Below are 19,514 nucleotides of genomic sequence, written 5' to 3'. Positions count from 1 at the left end.
TCAGTCTGAAACATCCAGAAACACTGTAGACTACCAATTCGATCAGTTCCGGTAGCGCCCCAATGTAACCCGGTAGAGAAGAACTAGCCCTCCCCTCTTTGACTGATGGTTCTTGTTGCCTGTCCCTTCTGTTGTCATTTAACAGAACTATTTAGCCTGCTGAAAGGGGTTGTGTTCCGACCGCTGGTTGGTGGAGACATTTTGACTATATTCTGGACCTGCGTTGTCGCGTAATGCGTCATATGACGCGCCGCGTTAGCGCATCCGGAAGTCATCCGGGGCGCGCAGCGCGTAACGTAAGCATAACAAGTCATGTGACTTGTTAATAAAACTTTTCATTGGTTCATTTTACTTTTCTTATTGTAATGATGAAAGGCTTGGTCATATGACCTAAAAATTACGCTTTTCATTACTTCCGAACATTATTTTTTCTTAAATATATGTTATAATGTTCCAGGCTAATGTACTTTCCCGGAAATTTTACAACTGTCCTGCAAGTAAAATATATTCTTTTTTCGAGAAAAAGAGCGTTTCTTCGTCCCATGACGGAGCCGTTGAGCAAAAGAGGGTCGACCTGCTGTCTTAGTCGCCGATACGCCTGAATATGAGATTCTTATCGATCACTTTATGTTGCAGGAATAGAAAACACAACAGCCCTTGACCATTTATCTTTACTGCGTTCCTTCGTATTATACCTTTTACCCTTCATGTAATTGGTCTGCTTTATTTCACTTGCCTTTTAATGATTCTAAAACAGTGACTATTATTAAAAACTTTACCAATGTATATACTACTACCATGTTTTCTTTTAAAAACCTTTATTGTGAAAATGTCATTATACAAATACGAGCCTATAACCACGTGGGCCTGCCACGGAGCAAACTGTAATCGTATATGATGAATAGACATTTACACTGTAGAGGAACGTAACGGGCGGGCCATTAGGTTGCAAGAACTAAGGTGTCTAACAGTTACGGAATCGGTGGACGTACATTTTATAATTAAAATACGACAGGGCCAGTTACAATAAAATTATCTAGATATACATTTGCGGGCAAGTACCATGGGTGACGTTAATTCGAACTTTCAACAGTACAGTAATCAATAACACATCAGAACTTAATATCAATAGGGATGTCGAAATATTCAATCAATTCTCGTCCCCGCCCGCCATGTGCTTCAAAACTGCATACGTATCTCGTGATTTCAAGGTTCTGCAACCAGTACACAACAAGGAGTTACGAGCCCCATTTATTCCGGCGCCATTTTGGGCGAGGACGGGCAGGTCCAGGATATAGTCAAAATGTCTCTACCAACCATCGACTATGATGATGTTCATATGCTGTATTTATTAGAGTATCACTCATCTGTCCACATGAAATTAATTTGCCACAATCTAAACATGTCATTTTAATCTTTCCAAAGTTCTTCTAAATATTTGGGACCGTTTCCCTTGCCTCTGAAGCTCTCAGTGCCACTTCTTTGATGAATGTACTAGCAGGTCAGGGGTTCTCCTCCAAATCTCTCTTTTATGCAGCACTATAATTAATTGGTGCCACCTCTCCATATGACGATGCATGGTGTAGTTACCACAACTATATATTTTTTCGGTTCCTCTGGAGAGTTCATCGTGGCAGATGAAGCGTGTAACGTACCGGGCATTTACCTTTTTTTCCATGTACAGAAAAGGAAAAAAAAATCGAGCGTCCGAGTTCTAAGGTGTCCCAGGGCCATTTTAGTGGACCAGGCCCAAATCCAAAGAACAGGCCGCCATTTTGAGAGTCCTCTTGCAGCCGCCTGTCGCTGTAGCATCAAGAGCAGCCGAAACTCAGCTGAATGGCAACTGAAACGGTAAAGGGGCGCCCCACTACAGCAGACGAGCCTCCACCTAGGAAGTCCCATTCACGCCGGCTCCCCCCCGACCCCTTCGGGCACCCCACGCCGTTATTCGGAGCAGTATTGTAGGATGGCCACACCAGTGCGGCAACTTGCTAGACATCACCTCGGTGGTAACCGAATCTCAACGCCTTGTGGTGTCTTCTATTCAGAAAACATTGTTATGCTGCCTTCGACCTATTCGCCGCAAGTGCGCACACAACTCAACTGCATAGCTTGCTAGACACCACCTCGGTGCCATCCGGATCTTGGAATGTCAGCGCCTTTTGGTGTCTTCTCTTCAGAAAATATTGTTGCGCTGCCTTTGGCCCCATTCGCACATCAGTCCGCTACTGACGCCATCTCACAGGCTAATGGGGCGCCCCACGCCGACTTTCAGCATTGTAGGATGACCTCACCAGTACAGCAACTTGCTAGACATCACCTCGGTGCCATCCGGATCTCGGCGCCCCACTGCAGATGAAGTGCCTCTCAACTATGAAACCACCACGGTGACATCCGGATCTTGGCGCGTTGTGCTGCCTTCGGCCTATTCGCACATCGGTCCGCTACTGACGCCATCTCACAGGCTAATGGGGCGACCCACGCCGAGTTTCAGCATTGTAGGATGACCACACCAGTACAGCAACTTGCTAGACATCACCTCGGTGCCATCCGAATCTTGGCATCTCAACGCCTAGTGGTATCTTCCATACAGAAAATATTGTTACGCTGCCTTTGGCCCCATTCGCACATCAGTCCGCAACTTAGACATCACCTCGGTGCCATCCGGATCTTGGCATCTCAGCGCCTTGTGGTGTCAGTCAGAAAATATTGTTGCGCTGCCTTTGGCCCCATTCGCACATCAGTCCGCTACTGACACCATCTCACAGGCCAACAGGGCGCCCCACGCCGACTTTTACCATTGTACGATGGCCACACCAGTGCCACAACTTGCTAGACACCACCTCGGTGCCATCCGGATCTTGGCATCTCAGCGCCTTGTGGTGTCTTCAAATCAGAAAATATTGTTGCGCTGCCTTTGGCCCCATTCGCACATCGGTCCGCTACTGACGCCATCTCACAGGCCAACGGGGCGCCCCACGCCGACTTTCAACATTGTAGGATGGCCACAGAAGTGCGACAACTTACTAGACACCACCTCGGTGCCATCCGGATCTTGGCGCGTTGTGCTGCCTTCGGCCTATTCGCACATCGGTCCGCTACTGACGCAAACTCACAGGCCAACGGGGCGCCCCACGCCGACTTTCAGCATTGTAGGATGGCCACACCAGTGCACCTTACTAGACACCACCTCGGTGCCATCCGGATCTTGACGCGTAGTGAAGCTGCAGCAGCTGCAAATAAGCTTCAGACAGTGTTACAACCGCTGCTCAGAACTCTCAACTATGACACCACCTCGGTGCCATCCGGATCTTGGCATCTCAGCGCCTTGTGGTGTCAGTCAGAAACTATTGTTGTGCTGCCTTTGGCCCCATTCGCACATCGGTCCGCTACTGACGCAAACTCACAGGCCAACGGGGCGCCCCACGCCGACTTTCAGCATTGTAGGATGGCCACACCAGTGCGGCAACTTGCTACACACCACCTCGGTGCCATCCGGATCTTGGCATCTCAGCGCCTAGTGGTGTCTTCTATTCCGAAAATATTGTTGCGCTGCCTTCGGCCCCATTCACACATCGGTCCGCTACTGACGCCATCTCACAGGCCAACGGGGCGCCCCACGCCGACTTTCAGCATTGTAGGATGGCCACACCAGTGCGGCAACTTACTAGACACCACCTCGGTGCCATCCGGATCTTGGCGCGTTGTGCTGCCTTCGGCCTATTCGCACATCGGTCCGCTACTGACGCAAACTCACAGGCCAACGGGGCGCCCCACGCCGACTTTCAGCATTGTTGGATGGCCACACCAGTGCGGCAACTTACTAGACACCACCTCGGTGCCATCCGGATCTTGGCGCGTTGTGCTGCCTTCGGCCTATTCGCACATCGGTCCGCTACTGACGCAAACTCACAGGCCAACGGGGCGCCCCACGCCGACTTTCAGCATTGTAGGATGGCCACACCAGTGCTGCAACTTGCTGGACACCACCTCGGTGCCATCCGGATCTTGGCGCGTTGTGTTGCCTTCGGCCTATTCGCACATCGGTCCGCTACTGACGCCGCCTCACGTGCCAACGTATTTTCTCCGCATTTTATACCCTATGCCGCATAACAGGTCATGTGACTTGTTTATAAAACTTTTCATTGGTTCATTTTACTTTTGGTTTCCTAATGATGGAAGGCTTGATCATATGACCTAAAAACAACACTTTTAATTGGATGAAAAAAATTTTTTTTTCCCAAACGATGAAAGCCCCACCTTGTTTCTGGATGTTTCAGACTGAAGCTGGCGTCAGCATGAGAGCACCACCATCTCGTGGCTCCGTCGTGGTCATTCCGCGAGCAATCATGGCAGCCGCTCCCCACCGGAAGCCTGCGGGAGTCGGGGCTCCCAAAACTTTTGATGAATTCTCAAGGCGGAGGGGACGCTTTCGAGAATGGGGTCCAAGACCTAGCAGACAAGCGTCCGATTTCCAAGGTGTCCCAGGGCCATTTCAGTGGACCAGGCCCAAAAAGGAAACAGCCTGCCGCCATTTTGAGAGTCCTGTGACAGCCGCCTATCGCTGCACCGCAAGAGTGGGCGCAACTCAGCTGAATTGCGGCTTTTGACACAGTGGACCAAAAACGGACGGAATGGCAACTGAAACGGTAAAGGGGCGCCCCACTACAACAGATGACACTCCACCTGGAGAGGCCCGTTCACGCCGCCTCCCCCGGGGCGCCCCACGCCGTTATTCGGAGCAGCATTGTAGGATACCAAAACCAGTGCGGCAACTTACTGGACATCACCTTGGTGCCATCGTTCTGCTGCCTTGGAACTATTCGCACAACAGTTTGCTACTGATGACCCACCCCCCGTGACGCCCCACGCCGTTATTTGCTGGGTGGCAACTTACTAGACATCACTTTCGTGTCATCTAGATTTCAACGCGTTCTGCTGCCTTGGAACTATTCGCACAACAGTTTGCTACTGATGACCCACCCCCCGCGACGCCCCACGCCGGAAATCTGGACGTTGTGCTGCGTTGGGACTATTCGCACAGCCGACCGCTACTTCGTTGTTTTTCCCTAAAAATGTTTATATGTTATTACTATTTTTGTTTTCTTGTATATATTTATAAATTATTAAAGTTTTATAATCTTACTACTTTGTCGGAGTGCTATATATTTTTAATGTGACACATAATTGTAAAAACTTTGATGTACAAAGAGTCATCCCTGGAATCTTCCGCTTCAGGCTCGGTCCCCTCCCCAATCACAATACAGGATGGTTTTCAGATAATAGCAACGCTTCTGCTGTGACGGATCTCATCGAGTGTGGGCCTTGATCTACTATAACTCCTTTGAAGAGGGGTGATTCTTTACAGCTGTGGCCATAAACTACATCTGCAGGGCTAGCTGATACCCTAGGACCAGCCTGGACAATCGGACACAGAGGAAAAGGAGTGTCAGAGGGTGCGGTAGTGAATAGGGCGAAAGGGAGGTGTCGGGCGGGCACAGGGTGTGATTCTCAGGGAAGAGCAGCGCAGATGGGGGGAGGTTTATTACCCATGCATAAGACAGAGAGCGGGGGTGACCACTGCCTGGGGGAGATGCTTGCGAGGGTGGGGAGCCATGCTAAGGATCGACAGCGTGCACAGAGTGGGTCTGGTCAAGGCATCTAAAATGGCTGCCGTGCACGACAAAAGTGTGGCATTTGAAAAAAGACAAGATGGCGCAGACAATGTTTTTCAACACTTCCTGATTTCCTTCGAATCGAACGTTAACAGACGTTGGGGCATATTACCAAAGTTAAGCGATATTTGTCCCTAACGATGCTTAGCAACGATTTTTTTACCGTCAGAAATTATCGCAGATAAACCTTGCTATTATCAAGGTTTATCGCAAATACGATAAAAAACGACCGCAATGCATTAATATCGCTGAAAACTCAGCGATATTCATGCATTACCGAGCTAATGCTCTTAGCCATGTTATCCACCTCCCATTGGATAACATGGCTAAGAACTGCTCAGGGCAGGTGCTAGCTTTTGGAGATATTCGCGCTTATCTCGAATATTTCCAAAAGTTGATAATAGGAGATAGCGATGTTAGCGACTGTTTCCAGTCGCTAACATCTTGGCATGCCCACTTTGCATGTCATTAGTGATAAATATCACTCACATGCAAAGTGGGGCCCAAGATGGTCGCTATCTCCTACTAGCCGTCGCTAACTGGTGTTAGCAACAGCTAGGTAATACAGATATAATTTTATCTCCGCGAAGCGGAGCGCTGTTACAGATATATATCTTGTTTTTGAACGTTAATTTCTCAAAATGCACTGAAGCACATATATTGAGACCTAGCAAAGGCACATCGGGCTACCAGTCCCTAATATTTTACCAAGTTTCGTGCAAATCCATTCAGCCGTTCGATTATTATTATTATTTTTTTTTTGCCCCGCGGGGCCCTTTTAAAACCTCCACATCAAACCTAGGGGGTCAGCGAGGATCTACTATGCCCCCTTATGGTCATTTGCCCCTTCGCTTTGGCCTCCTCTTGTCTCTCGATCCTACCGAGAGACAAGATGGCGGCCGCTACGGACTGTTTGGAATGTTTACAGACACCGGAGAGCCAATCAGCTTCGCTTCGCAAAGCTCCGTAACGCGAAAAGTACGCGAAGCGGTGCGCTGTTACAGATATATATCTTTTTTTGAACGTTAATTTCTCAAAATCCACTGGAGCACATATATTGAGATCTAGCAAAGGCACATCGGGCTACCAGTCCCTACAATTTTGCCAAGTTTCGTGCAAATCCATTCAGCTGTTCGATTATTATTATTTTTAATTTTTTTTGCCCCGCGGGGCCCTTTTAAAACCTCCACATCAAACCTAAACGGTCAGGGATCCAAAAGTTGATAATAGGAGATAGCGATGTTAGCGACTGTTTCCAGTCGCTAACATCTTGGCATGCCCACTTTGCATGTCATTAGTGATAAATATCACGCACATGCAAAGTGGGGCCCAAGATGGTCGCTATCTCCTACTAGCCGTCGCTAACTGGTGTTAGCAACAGCTAGGTAATACAGATATAATTTTATCTCCGCGAAGCGGAGCGCTGTTACAGATATATATCTTGTTTTTGAACGTTAATTTCTCAAAATGCACTGAAGCACATATATTGAGACCTAGCAAAGGCACATCGGGCTACCAGTCCCTAATATTTTACCAAGTTTCGTGCAAATCCATTCAGCCGTTCGATTATTATTATTATTTTTTTTTTTTGCCCCGCGGGGCCCTTTTAAAACCTCCACATCAAACCTAGGGGGTCAGCGAGGATCTACTATGCCCCCTTATGGTCATTTGCCCCTTCGCTTTGGCCTCCTCTTGTCTCTCGATCCTACCGAGAGACAAGATGGCGGCCGCTACGGACTGTTTGGAATGTTTACAGACACCGGAGAGCCAATCAGCTTCGCTTCGCAAAGCTCCGTAACGCGAAAAGTACGCGAAGCGGTGCGCTGTTACAGATATATATCTTTTTTTGAACGTTAATTTCTCAAAATCCACTGGAGCACATATATTGAGATCTAGCAAAGGCACATCGGGCTACCAGTCCCTACAATTTTGCCAAGTTTCGTGCAAATCCATTCAGCTGTTCGATTATTATTATTTTTTTTTTTTTTTGCCCCGCGGGGCCCTTTTAAAACCTCCACATCAAACCTAAACGGTCAGGGAGGATCTACTATGCCCCCTTATGGTCATTTGCCCCTTCGGTTTGGCCTCCGCTTGTCTCTCGATCCTACCGAGAGACAAGATGGCGGCCGCTACGGACTGTTTGGAATGTTTACAGACGCCGGAGAACCCATCAGCTTCGCTTCACAAAGCTCCGTTGCGCGAAAAGTACGCGTACTGGAGCGCTGCCCGGTCCGCTGTTACAGATATATATCTTTTTTTAAACGTTAATTTCTCAAAATCCACTGGAGCACATATATTGAGACCTACAAAAGGCACATCGGGCTACCAGTCCCTACAATTTTGCCAAGTTTCGTGCAAATCCATTCAGCCGTTCGGGCTAAAAGTGAGGCCAACCGCCCTATGGAAAACTCAATGTTAAAAACATGTTTTGGGACCCCCCTTTTTTCTCGGCCCCCCCCTTGACGAACCCCCCCCAAATTTTCAAGGGCTGCTCAGAAACAAAATGTGCCATTTTCCTGAAAATTTCAGCCAATTCCGTCCACAAACGCCAAAGTTATTAGACATAGAATTTTCAAAAATCCCATAGAGAAAAAATCCTAACTATATATACCTACTGGCGACCGCCAGTAGGTAATATATATATATATATATATATATATATATATATATATATATATATATATATATATATATATATATCTATATATACACGCTCCAATTTCCTCTGTCTGAAGAAATACAGCGCTCACGGGGTTTTTTCAGCAATCAGCGAAAGGTTTTATTACAGAACAAACGCGTTTCGGGACCAAATCCCTTCGTCAGTGTTCACATTGGAAAACGCAATGCAGCACCCTTATCTGTGTTTGTTGGAATCATTAAAACAAACAAAGGACTTGAACAAGTATGCATTATTGTGCGCCATCTTTGAATGTGTTAAACATAACAGATACTCGTTACGCATTACAAATTAACAAAGAGGCTATTTGGACACTGCATGCCGTGTATCGGCGCATACAAAATGAGGCAAATAGATGGCTCCGATTCTAGTTCATTTTTCGGAAACTCTATCACATGGAAACAGGCCTCAAACGTGTCTAATGTCCAACAATATTCACAGGTAGGTGCATCATCAACAACAATAAAACCTTTTAAAACTCATATTTCCACTAATGGCAGTACCATCAACCCGGTAAAACTGAGGGTGTTGGAGCACATGTGGGCCATCGTGAATAAAGATTTCTCTTATCCGGTGGCCCGGCATTTTGCAATCAAACACAATAGCAATAGGGACCTCTTGAGATACTTTTGTTTGGATTGTGTTGTCGATAACCCTAGAGGTGGCAACAAATTACAAACACTCAGGAGGTTAGAGTCTCGGTATAGCATCGATCTGGAAAGCAGGGCTCTGGGGGGTCTTAACATGGGAGAGGAATTGGCGTCCCACCTGGGCTAACGAGAGCAATGACTGTATTTGTAAATGTTTAAATGATTTGTGAATGAAATATCACATTAGTGGAAATATGAGTTTTAAAAGGTTTTATTATTGTTGATGATGCACCTACCTGTGAATATTGTTGGACATTAGACACGTTTGAGGCCTGTTTTCATCTGCATGCTTATGATTTTTTCTGAGATTGCAAGCAGCCATTTGGCTGCCTATGCCGATACACGGCAAGATTTTGTAAATAATTGATAATTACTAATCTACGATACACGTATTTTAAGGGACGTTGTGGTATCATAGCGTTTTTGTCTCAGGAAATCATCCTGCAGATGAACCATTTGATAGAGTTTCCGAAAAATGAACTAGAATCGGAGACATCTATTTGCCTCATTTTGTATGCGCCGATACACGGCATGCAGTGTCCAAATAGCCTCTTTGTTAATTTGTAATGCGTAACGAGGATCTGTTATGTTTAACACATTCAAAGATGGCGCGCAATAATGCATACTTGTTTAAGTCCTTTGTTTGTTTTAATGATTCCAACAAACACAGATAAGGGTGCTGCATTGCGTTTTCCAATGTGAACACTGACGAAGGGATTTGGTCCCGAAACGCGTTTGTTCTGTAATAAAACCTTTTGCTGATTGCTGAAACAACCCCGTGAGTGCTGTATTTCTTCAGACAGAGGAAATTGGAGCGTGTATTTGTTACGCGGGACACCACCGCGTTACAGCACCCGCTGTCAAGAGTGACCCGGAGTACTGGTGTAAAGGAGCTTTGATATATATATATATATATATATATATATATATATATATATATATATATATATATATATATATATATATATATATATATATATTTATATTTATATCCTACTGGCAGTTGCCAGTAGGTAGTTATAGTTAGGACCTAGTTTCTAGTTTGGCGCCGGTATTGCAGGCACTACAACTCCCAGACTTACATTGACGTGAATTAAGGGCGTGACATTAATTAAGGAGTTGTTGCCTACCAGCAGCGCGATCTTTTTCCAACTGCCTCTGATGAAGGGATCACCCAGAAACGCGTCAGGCATACGAGAAGCTGCTAATAGTACCAGTCTTTGTGCCCATCAGTACCTGTGAATGAGGCTGGTAACCTACATGCCGTTCGTGTGCAGCTCGCTTTGGGATTCCATGTGTTGTTGATTTATATGCGGCAACCCAGCCGCAGAGTCTGCACCACCCCATGATACCCAGAAGGCCACGGCAATGGATTCACCGTTTTCAAATGTGGAGCGCCATGTCAGGATTTATGATGGACACAATAACTGGGGCCCAAGCCAGGCCTTATCAATGGCAGAAAATAAGCGCGCCGAATTAAAGGAAGGTATTGCAGGCACTACAACTCCCAGACTTACATTGACGTGAATTAAGGACGTGACATTAATTAAGGAGTTGTTGCCTACCAGCAGCGCGATCTTTTTCCAACTGCCTCTGATGAAGGGATCAACCAGAAACGCGTCAGGCATACGAGAAGCTGCTAATAGTACCAGTCTTTGTGCCCATCAGTACCTGTGATTGAGGCTGGTAACCTACATGCCGTTTGTGTGCAGCTCGCTTTGGGATACCATGTGTTGTTGATTTATATGCGGCAACCCAGCCGCAGAGTCTGCACCACCCCATGATACCCAGGGGGCCACGGCAATGGATTCACCGTTTTCAAATGTGGAGCGCCATGTCAGGATTTATGATGGACACAATAACTGGGGCCCAAGCCAGGCCTTATCAACGTCAGAAAATAAGCGCGCCGAATTAAATGAAGGTATTGCAGGCACTACAACTCCCAGACTTACATTGACGTGAATTAAGGGCGTGGCATTAATTAAGGAGTTGTTGCCTACCAGCAGCGCAATCTTTTTCCAACTGCCTCTGATGAAGGGATCACCCAGAAACGCGTCAGGCATACGAGAAGCTGCTAATAGTACCAGTCTTTGTGCCCATCAGTACCTGTGATTGAGGCTGGTAACCTACATGCCGTTCGTGTGCAGCTCGCTTTGGGATACCATGTGTTGTTGATTTATATGCGGCAACCCAGCCGCAGAGTCTGCACCACCCCATGATACCCAGGGGGCCACGGCAATGGATTCACCGTTTTCAAATGTGGAGCGCCATGTCAGGATTTAAGATGGACACAATAACTGGGGCCCAAGCCAGGCCTTATCAACGGCAAAAAATAAGCGCGCCGAATTAAAGGAAGGTATTGCAGGCACTACAACTCTCAGACTTACCTTGTCGTGAATTAAGGGCGTGACATTAATTACGGAGTTGTTGCCTACCAGCAGCGCGATCTTTTTCCAACTGCCTCTGATGAAGGGATATATATATATATATATATATATATATATATATATATATATATATATATATATATATATTCACTGAAAAAAACATAGGTTATAGACCATATATAGTTAGGAATTAGCATTTACAAAACCTTGAAAATTCACTGAAAAAACCATAGGTTATAGACCATATATAGTTAGGAATTAGCATTTACAAAACCTTGAAAATTCACTGCAAAAACCATAGGTTAGAGACCATATATAGTTAGCTGGACATTTTATTGACATAAAACCAATGAAATTCCATATATAGTTAGTTGCACTAACTATATATCGCGCACCCGCAATCCACTGCTGATGATGTCACATATTACATCATTCATGACATGGTCAGTGACATCACTGATGACATCACTGATGACATCTCAAATGACATCACTGATGACATCACTGATAACAACATCCAGTGATTTTTTGTTTCTATAAAGTTTAAATATGTCTTACATATTGAAGAATGAGTGGATGTGTAAGTGTCTGGACGAAGGATTTAGTAGGTGCATGACTGACTGTATGAGTGAGTGATTAAATGTGTCTCACTGAGTGCATGGGTTAGTGACTAAACTGTCTTAATTTGTTTAAATTAAATTAATTAATTAATTAATTAAATTACATTTAAATTTAAAATGTCTGTTGTTCTGTAAACTGCTGCATGTGTTGATCAGTAGCTATATGAGTAACTATATGGGTTATTGATTGATTGCCCAAGTATTTGTATGGGAGACTGAGTGTGTGTGTGGCTAGCTGGGAGGTGTGTGACTCTGTGCAGATCAATCTGTACTTGTATCAATGATTGTATAAGAAGGTAAGTATGTGTTAGTATATGTTTGAAAATGTAAGGTGCTCTATGTTTAACTGTTTAGACAAGAAAATGGAAGTCTCATTGATTCTTTACAGGACTGACTAGGTGTGTGAGTAACTCCATGGATGAGTGGCAGACTGTGAGTGTCTGTATAGGTGTATGAGTGCATATGATAGTGTTGTAAAGATGAGTGATTGTATGTATGAATGATTGTATGGGTGAATGAGTGAAGGTGTGTGTAGACGTAGCAATCAGTGAGTGCGTATGTAGTAACTAGTATTGGTGTGTCAATGGTTTCAAAAATTATACTCTTTTTAACACTGGGTGAAACAGAGGTTATATTAAAATGTGAGGAGATGCATTGTATTGTCACATGATTGATATCATCAGTGATGTGGTCATTGATGTCAAATGAGATGTCATCAGTGATGTCATCAGTGATGTCATTTGAGATGTCATCAGTGATGTCATCAGTGATGTCACTGACCATGTCATGAATGATGTAATATGTGACATCATCAGCAGTGGATTGCGGGTGCGCGATATATAGTTAGTGCAACTAACTATATATGGAATTTCATTGGTTTTATGTCAATAAAATGTCCAGCTAACTATATATGGTCTCTAACCTATGGTTTTTGCAGTGAATTTTCAAGGTTTTGTAAATGCTAATTCCTAACTATATATGGTCTATAACCTATGGTTTTTTCAGTGAATTTTCAAGGTTTTGTAAATGCTAATTCCTAACTATATATGGTCTATAACCTATGGTTTTTTCAGTGAATTTCAATGGTTTTTTAATAGCAAATATCATAAGCTGTCGAATGTCAAGTACGTGGTAAGTAAAAACATTTTCGTGTTTATGCACACTGATCTGCTTTGAATGCTGCCCCCCACCCCTCATTTCTATTAGGAGTACTCTCTCTTTGCAGATAGTGAAGGGTAGTTAACGCAGCCCTTTGCCCCCTTTGTAATCCGTCGTGCCTGCTTCTCTCTCCATTTGATTGATTGTTCTCTTTGGTTCATTCTCTATTTACAAACAAGCACAGAGTCGCAATACTCTGTTTAGTCTTTGCAGATAGCGAAAAATCGTGTAAAAAAACAAAAGGAATCGAACAAAATCAGTAGGCCACTAATGGGATCTCTTTTTGACCTCGCTAAAATAGAAACATTAGGAACAACCTGTTGAAAATAGCAATGCGTATGTACATAAGCGGCGTTCATTTGTGTTCACAGTACCCCTTGTTGATTGTTTCAATCGAGCATTGAATTGTTCGAAGTTGGTTCTCTTAAGGATCTTCTCTGCCTGCAAACGAGGAAGAATAGGAATATTCTCTCTCCCTTTGCAGATAGTGAAGGGTAGGTAACGCAAGCCTTTAACACGTCGTACCTATTTCATTCCTCATTGATTGATTGATTGTCCGAACATTGACTGTTTGGGAATTAGTTCTTTTTGGAGGTATTCCCTGTTTGCAAATAAACGTAGGAAAATCTTTGCAAGTAGTGAAAGGGTACTTAATGCGGACCTTTCTCCCCCGTTGTAATCTGTCATGCCTATCTACTCCCCACTGATTGATGCACCTGTTTCACCCGGACCATTTACTAGAGATACGTCATCTGGCCCGACCACAGAGCACCCCTAGTGAAAAGGACATATGCAATAATAACGAAGTGATCACTGTATCCTGTTAACAGAAACTTTAGCATGAAACAACCTGGAAAGAAAAGAATAGGAAAACGAAAATCAGTAGGCCACTGATGAACATGAACTTTTATTAAACAACGAACAAAGAAACGATAACATAACGTAATGATAAAACCTATTAATGTCCTAGAAACAAGAAAACGTTAAAATATGCCAGTGGTGAGAGACCAGAAAAACAGTAAGAGAAACCAAATCACCCCTCGCTGTCCCACTGCCTGCCACGCCAAAAAAATCGATAGACTAGGGAAAATGCAAGTCAGTAGAACATCCGCCCCCACTCTGGAAACTTCCAAGGTGGGGCAGGGTTACGGCTACGCCCAGCCGGGAGCAGCCCATATAAGGCAGGTCCTGCTGCCACGCCTCGGCCAGGAGATCCTAACGTAGGGAGTAGCCGGAGGAGAGGCCGAGGCCAGCGGGACCCGGCCAGGGGATTGCCTTTACAACGCTGAACAGTTGCAGGGGGGGGGGAATGTCTCCTCGACCCTCCCCTCTCTCTCCCAGTCCGGCCGCGGTGGCCCTTGAGAGTTGCAGGTACTCCCGCCACATGCTCTTCCGGTCCGGCCACCAACGGTCGGGGGGCCGAGGACGACGGGATCCGGCTGCAGCCGATAAACCAAGAAACCCGTTCATGGGGCCAGAGCCAGGGGCGTCCGGCCGACATCTACCGGAAGCCCGGCCCGAAGACGGACGGGACACTTCTTCTTTCATGAATAATGGCTGCGACAACACTGGGGGGGGATGTCTTGCACATGCCTCCGACCCCCCCCCTCGTCCTCATCGCCTGGTCCGGCCATAACAAATCTCAAGCGAGACGCCGTGGGGTGCACTGGGAGGGAGAGACGGTGCGAACAGGCCTCTCCCGCCTCCCCAGGTGGAGGCTTCCCAGCTGCACCCTCAGCGCTCCAGGCGCCCGGAAAAGGGTTCTTCCACTGTGGCCATGCTGCAACGTCTCGCCCGGCAGGGTGGAGCCCGTCCGCTCATTTGACCCCGCGATCGCCAGTAGCTACCGAACTCTCAAAATGGCGGTCGACCTGGCAAGAGGGGGCCCAGCATAAAGAAATGGCCCGGTCACTGCTTGACTCCACCACCGTAGTCCTCCACGACCTTGAAGATTCTAGACGAGCCGCGGGAGTCTCCGACCCCCGATGGGGAATGACTGCCATGATCGCCCGTGGAGTGACGAAACTGTATCCGCGGGACGTCGGCGCTCCCATGCTGGCGCCAGCCTCACTTTGAATTACTAGAATCCTGCAGACCTCAGTTCCGGTGAAAGCACAGTGTGACCCGGTAGGAAAAATTGTTGCACCCCCTCCCCTTTTTCACTGATAGTTCAAACCACCGATCCTTTCCTTTGCCCTTTTAACGGAACTTTGGACTGCCTCCCCCTCTTTTACATTTTCTAGAGAAAACAAAACATTAACCACTACATTAGCATAGCAGTTGACACCAGAACTGTTTTCAAATTTAAAACCAACAACATCTTCAACAAAATCCTTTTTGTTTCTGCTGTGACCCTGCTACAGCACAGGCATTGTCCCCAGCAGTAATTCTGCGATGCCGGTAAGAATAGCTGTGGTGCCTACTGGACTCACTCACCCCCGCGGCGCCCCACGCCGTTATTTGCTGGGCGGCAACTTACTAGACATCACTTTCGTGCCATCTAGATTTCAGCGCGTTCTGCTGCCTTGGAACTATTCGCACAACAGACCGCTACTGACAAGAATATTTCATTATTGGTGCTGTCAATTTCAATAAATCTATTGGATAATTCAAAAGAAATTGCCACGGTCTCTTCGTTGTTTAAATGTTTTTACTGTTTTTGTTTTGTTGTATATATTTATATGTTATTAAAGTTTTATATTCCTACTACTTTGTTGGAGTGCTACATATTTTTAATGTGACACATAATTGTAAAAACTTTGATGTACCAAGAGTCATTCCTGGAATCTTCCGCTTCAGGCTCGGTCCCCTCCCCAATCACAATACAGGATGGTTTTCAGATAGTAGGAACACGTGTGGTGTGACGGATCTCATCGGGTGTGGGCCTTGATCTACTATAACTCCTTTGAAGAGGGGTGATTCTTTACAGCTGGGGCCATAAACTACATCTGCAGGGCTAGCTGATAGCCTGGACAATCGGACACAGAGGAAGAGGAGTGTCAGAGGGTGCGGTAGTGAATAGGGCGAAAGGGAGGTGTCGGGCGGGCACAGAGTGTGATTCTCAGGGAAGAGCAGCGCAGATGGGGGGAGGTTTATTGCCCATGCATAAGACAGAGAGCGGGGGTGACCAGTGCCTGGGGAAGATGCTTGCGAGGGTGAGGAGCCATGCTACGAATCGACAGCGTGCAGAGAGTGGGTCTGGTCAAGACATCTAAAATGGCTGCCGTGCACCACAAAAGTGTGGCATTTCAAAAAAGGCAAGATGGCGCAAACAATGTTTTTCAACACTTCCTCATTTCCTTCGAATCGAACGTTAACAGACGTTGGGGCATATTACCAAAGTTAAGCGATATTTATCGCTAACGATGCTTACCAACGAATTTTTTACCGCTAAGCATCGTCAGAAATTATCGAAGATAAACCTTGCTATTATCAAGGTTTATCGCAAATGCGATAATAAACGGCCGCAATGCATCAATATCGCTAAAAACTCAGCGATATTCATGCATTACCGAGCTAATGCTCTTAGCCATGTTATCCACCTCCCATTGGATAACATGGCTAAGAACTGCTCAGGGCAGGTGTTACTTTTTGGAGATATTCGCGCTTAGCGCGAATATCTCCAAAAGGAGATAGATATCTTGCATGTTGTAATGCAAGTTATTGTGGTATATGGAACTCATACCATAATCTCTCAGGAAAGCAGGAACTGATCCTTTTGGGACCGCCTAAAAAGGCCTAGGGGGTGAGGAGTACTCTACTTTGCCCCCTTTTCACGTTCCGAACTATTTTATTTTACTCTCTTCTGTAATTACACAAAATAGCAGCGATAAGATGCATCGGAGACACACAGGGGCATATTACCAACAACTAGCGAAAATTTTTGTCTCTAACTTGTTTAGAGACAAAAATTATCGCCGCACATCGGCGATTTTTATCGCAGATAAACCTTGCTATTAGCAAGGTTTATCGCAAATGCGATAAAAAACGGCCGCAATGCATGAATATCGCTGAAAAGTCAGCGATATTCATGCATTATCGAGCAAATGCTCTTAGCCATGTTATCCACCTCCCATTGGATAACATGGTGAAGAACTGCTCAGGGCAGGTGTTAGCTTTTGGAGATATTCGCGCTTAGCGCGAATATCTCCAAAAGTTGGTAATAGGAGATAGCGATGTTAGCGACTGTTTCCAGTCGCTAACATCTTGGCACGCCCACTTTGCATGTCATTAGTGATAAATATCACTGACATGCAAAGCGGGGCCCAAGATGGTCGCTATCTCCTATTAGCTGTCACTAACTGGTGTTAGCGACAGCTTGGTAATAGGGAGATAATTTTATCTCCGCTTTCTTGGCTTTTAAAGCCAAAAAAGCGGAGATAAACCCCCTTGATAATATGCCCCACAGTGAGAGAAAGGAGGCCGGAGATGAAGAAGAGATGTCAAATACACATTGGAGATAATATAGTGGCAGAAGGGAAGTAACTATGAGTAAACTTACCATGTAACATAAAAATGTTGCACTCTATACTATAAGTCTCATTTTATACTACAATCACTTCGCTACAACCTCATAAATTAAAAATAAAAATGAATAATGTCTCAAACAATTTTTGATTTCTAAATATTAATTTATTCTTCAGAATTTTCTAAATTTGAAAGAACTAGTAACATGTCCTCATCAGCAATGTCCTCATGAAAAGTCTGCAATGATGATTCTTGTAACTCTATGGTCTCCAAACATTCGATAAATTCGCCATCAAGAGATTGATCAAAAAAATCATTCAAGTCATCTCCTCCTTGTGACAATATTTCATTATTGGTGCTGTCAATTTCAATCAATGTAGTGGAATCATTCAAGTCATCTCCTCGTGACAATATTTCATTATTGGTGCTCTCAATTTCAATCAATGTAGTGGAATCATTCAAGTCATCTCCTCCTTGTGACAATATTTCATTATTGGTGCTGTCCATTTCAATCAATCTAATGGAATCATACAAGTCATCTCCTCCTTGTGACAATATTTCATTATTGGTGCTCTCAATTTCAATCAATGTAGTGGAATCATTCAAGTCATCTCCTTGTGCCAATATTTCATTATTGGTGCTGTCCATTTCAATCAATCTAATGGAATCATACAAGTCATCTCCTCCTTGTGACAATATTTCATTATTGGTGCTCTCAATTTCAATCAATGTAGTGGACAATTCAAAAGAAATTGCCACGGTCTCTTCATTGTGAGCCATTTTATTTTGAAATTGCTTGCTGTAAATTGCAGAAAAAAATAATCACTTTCATTTATCGTTTTTAGTAATACATAATATAAAACTAACTTTATCAAGTATTTAGTATAACAGAAGGACTGCAAATAAATAACAGAAAACATTTTTCAAATTATCTTCAAGTGTACAACATAGTTCCCCTTACAAATTAACAACTCACCTTTTTAAAAGTAGGAGAAGTGTTAGTACTGTGTAAATCAAACACCAGAAATTCACCACCAAAAATTCCTCACAAATGTACCTCAGACAGTAGTATCACAAAATGGCTGTGGTTTCTCTCATTTGAAATATATACATAACCAATTAACTTTCATCACACACAAATACAAAACCAAACTAACATTTTAATTGGTTCTAAATTTCAACACTTTCAAATGTGTTTTCCCCATGCAATTTTCCATAGGACATTTACATACGTCTACAGCCTGAATGGCTGAACGGAATTACACCAAACTTGGCAAAATGGTACATCAAACCTAAGAGGTCAGGAAGGATCTACTATGCCCCCTTATGGTCATTTCCCCCTTCGCTTTGGCCTCCTCTTGTCTCTCAATCCTACCGAGAGACAAGATGGCGGCCGCTACGGACTGTTTGGAATGTTGACAGACGCCGGAGAACCAATCAGCTTCGCAAAGCTCCGTAACGCGAAAAGTACGCAAAGCGGAGCGCTGTTACAGATATATATCTTTTTTTGAACGTTAATTTCTCAAAATCCACTGGAGCACATATATTGAGACCTAGCAAAGGCACATCGGGCTACCAGTCCCTAATATTTTGCCAAGTTTCGTGCAAATCCATTCAGCCGTTCGATTATTATTATTTTTTTTTTTTTTGCCCCGCGGGGCCCTTTTAAAACCTCCACATCAAACGTAGGGGGTCAGCGAGGATCTACTATTCCCCCTTATGGTCATTTGCCCCTTCGCTTTGGCCTCCTCTTGTCTCTCGATCCTACCGAGAGACAAGATGGCGGCCGCTACGGACTGTTTGGAATGTTGACAGACGCCGGAGAACCAATCAGCTTCGCTTCACAAAGCTCCGTTGCGCGAAAAGTACGCGTCCTGGAG

This window comes from Lissotriton helveticus, chromosome 1_1, assembly GCF_964261635.1.
Source record: "Lissotriton helveticus chromosome 1_1, aLisHel1.1, whole genome shotgun sequence".
In the NCBI taxonomy this organism is placed as follows: domain Eukaryota; kingdom Metazoa; phylum Chordata; class Amphibia; order Caudata; family Salamandridae; genus Lissotriton; species Lissotriton helveticus.
This window is presented reverse-complemented; position numbering follows the sequence as displayed.